The sequence below is a fragment of the Meles meles genome, chromosome 4, assembly GCF_922984935.1.
Source record: "Meles meles chromosome 4, mMelMel3.1 paternal haplotype, whole genome shotgun sequence".
Lineage (NCBI taxonomy): Eukaryota > Metazoa > Chordata > Mammalia > Carnivora > Mustelidae > Meles > Meles meles.
The window spans coordinates 74,995,637-74,998,972 of record NC_060069.1 but is presented as its reverse complement, the minus strand read 5'-3'; the positions used below and the strand labels follow the sequence as shown (position 1 = coordinate 74,998,972).

Below are 3,336 nucleotides of genomic sequence, written 5' to 3'. Positions count from 1 at the left end.
AGGGACTGTATATCAAATGAAATATTTAATGATGTGTATCAAATGATAATATTAAGTTCAGGGGTGTGTGTGTGTGGATATTATGTTTACATAGTTTACATCTTTTTTATCATGATAAATATTAAATTATCTAGAAGTAAAATGTTATCATATTTATAAATAATACACAATTACCAAATGCTGTACATATGAGGAGAGTGAGAGGGGGAAAGGGAAAAGAAAAGAGGGAGAAAGAGAAATGTCAACAATCCATGAATGTTTGGAGATGTATATAGATGGTTATTTGATTGTTATTTGTGCCATTTTATTATTCTTGCAACAGTCCAAAATGAAACTGGGGAGAAAAGGACGGGCAAAATATTTTTCGTAGATTCCTGTGCGTGCTTTGTTTCACAACATGTGGATGATGGTGATGATGATAGAAATAAAGTCCCATTATCTTTTTTTCTTTCTAAAGTGTTTCCACAAGTTGAACTCCCTTTGCTGCTATATGTAACACCTAATAGAAAACAGAATAAAAGAAACATCTTGATTAAGGGTCTATCATTTTCCAGGTTTTTTAGATATATTAATTTATTCTGTTAACTTTAGTAACCTTAAGGGCTAGTTATGCTTTTGCTACTGCTTTTTAAAATAGGAAGTTAAGACTCAAAGTTACTAAGTAACTAAAGTCACAGTGTTACCAAAGGGTAAGGCCTGAAAGCAAAGTTAGTTCAGTTAAATTCCCAAATTTTAGCCTCTTAATGCTGCTTCAAAATAAAGAGAAAACAAAAACAAAAACAAATTCGCACTTGCCGGAAGCCAGTGTGCTTCATTGGTTAGTGATAGAGTAGGTAGAGAATGTCCTTCACCTGAATCCTAATCTTTGTATTATTCCTCCCAGCAATGATATTTCTGAGGAGAATGGTTAAGTTATTTTCAAATAGTTGGTCTAGCTCTATTTTTTTTTAAAGATTTTGTTTATTTATTTGACAGACAGAGATCTCAAGGAGGCAGAGAGGCAGGTAGAGAGAGAGGAGGAAGCCGACTTCCAGCTGAGCATAGAGGCCCATGCAGGGCTAGATCCAAGGACTCTGGGATCATGACCTGAGCTGAAGGCAGAGGATTAAACCCACTGAGCCACCCTGATGCCCTGGTCTAGCTTTATTTTAATAAACTGGGCCTTCTTTTTCTTTCTTTCTTTCTTTTTTTTTTTTTAAACAAACATCTTGGTGGATAATCAAATGGTTTTATAACCTCTTCCATTGTTTTCTCAAGAATGATTATGTAGTCTAGTAAGCCACTATTTATTTAGGAATGTTGGCGTATTTATTTACATGATAACTTTAGCCTTGTCTAAACAAGAAATAATAAAAATACCTCATTCATGATGGCAATCTCAGTAGTAAGTGTGGATTTCCAGATTTTTTTTTTGGGAATGCAGAATGTTATTGGGTGTGAAAGCAGCTATATAAAGGATTAGCAGACACAGTCATTGTCCAGTTCATCAACTCCCTAGAATCAAAATATGTCACTATATAAATCAGTTATGAAGACAAAGTCCTTTATGATGACACTTGGGAGCATTTAATTTATCTTAAGTAAAATCTATTTTGATCAATTCTGTGAAATCCTAAGATTTTTAAACATCAGACACACACACACACACACACACACACACACAACAGCATGCAAGGTTTGAAATGCATGTGATGTAGTATGCATTTTAGTTTATCACTTTCTTGGTATTTGCTCATTGGTATTTTCTTTTATATCCCACTTTACATATATATTATTGACATCCACCACCATATAATTTTAAAGTATACAGCATAATTATTTGACTTACATATATTATAAAATGGTTACCACAATAAATTAAGTTTAACATCCATTCTCTCCTATCCATCTTTCTCCTTAAAAGAAAAAAAAAAAAAAAAAAAAGAGGGGTTCCTGGGTGGCTCAGTCCAGTAAGTGCTCCTTCTGCTCAGGTCATGATCCCAGGGTCCTGGGACTAAGTCCCTCATCAGGCTCCCTGCTCAACGGAGAGCCTACTCCTCCCTCTTCTCCTCCTTACCCTGCTTCTCTGCCTATTTGTGCTCTCTCTATCTGTCAAATAAATAAATAAAATCAAAAAAAGAAAAAAATGTTTTCTTTTCCTTGTAATGCCAACTTTTAGGATTAACTTTATAAAAAAATTATCTATTTATTTGGCAGACAGAGATCACAAGTAGACAGAAAGGCGGGCAGAAAGGGAAGGGAAGGCAGGCTTCCTGCCAAGCAGAGAGCCCGATGTGGGGTTCGATCCCTGGACCCCAAGATTATGACCTGAGCTGAAGGCAGAGGCCTTAACCCACTGAGTCACCCAGGTGCCCCTAGGATTAACTCTAAACTTCCAAATATACCATACAGTTGTGTTCACCATAGTCATCATGTTTTACTATAGCCCTAGAATTTATTGGTAACTGGATTTTTGTATCTTTTGACCATTTTTATCCATTCCCCAACCCCCATATCCACAATTTTTTGTTTATTTGTTTTATGGGCGTTGTACATACAGGTGAGATAAAAAAGTATTTCTCTTTGTCTGACTGATTTTACTTAGCGTAATATCCTCCAGATCTATGCACTTGTCATGAAGGACAAAATTTCCTTTTTTAACGGCTGGATTGTATTCCTGTGTGTGTGTGTGTGTGTGTGTGTGTGTGTGTGTGTGTGTGTGTGTGTGTCTCCATTCTTTTTCTATTCTTCTTCCCGAGAACATTTAATGTATTTCCGTTTTGGCTGTTTTAACTAATGCTGCTGTGAGTTGGTGGTGCATGCCTCTCTTCAGTATGGTGTTTTCACTCCCTTTGGATATAGTCCCACATAGCTTTGCGCAGTGGCAGTATCGTAGCCAATGAGCTTTATCTGAGGCGCGATTATTGCTAATTGGATATAGTCCCACAAGAAGAATTACAGGATCATATAATAATTCTCTTTTTAGTTTTTTGGGAAAATTCCATACTGTTTTTCATAGTAACTATACCAGTATACAGTCCCAACAATGATGTGTCAGAGTTTCATTTTCTGCATATCCGTGTCAGCATTTGTTATTTTTTATCTTTTTTTATAATACCCATTCTAACAGGTATGAGGTGATAACCCATTGTGGCTTTGGTTTGCCTTTGCCTTATGATTAGTGATGCTGAAATCTTTTTCATGTATCTATTGACATTTTCATATATATTTTTTGAAAACTGTGAAATGAGGTCCTGGCCAATTTTTTAATTAGATTATTTGGATTTTTGCTTTTGAGTTATAAGAGTTATTTATATATTTGGATATTAACTGCTCGTTAGATATATGGTTTGGAAG

General features: G+C 35.4%; 1 non-coding gene across 1 annotated transcript; it reads left to right on the top strand.

The window, feature by feature from the left end:
• The first annotated feature begins 2,849 nt into the window (after positions 1 to 2,849).
• On the top strand, positions 2,850 to 2,988 carry LOC123941021. Its single transcript, XR_006818135.1, has one exon. It is a non-coding gene; the product is annotated as a U4 spliceosomal RNA (small nuclear RNA).
• The last annotated feature ends 348 nt before the right edge of the window (positions 2,989 to 3,336 follow it).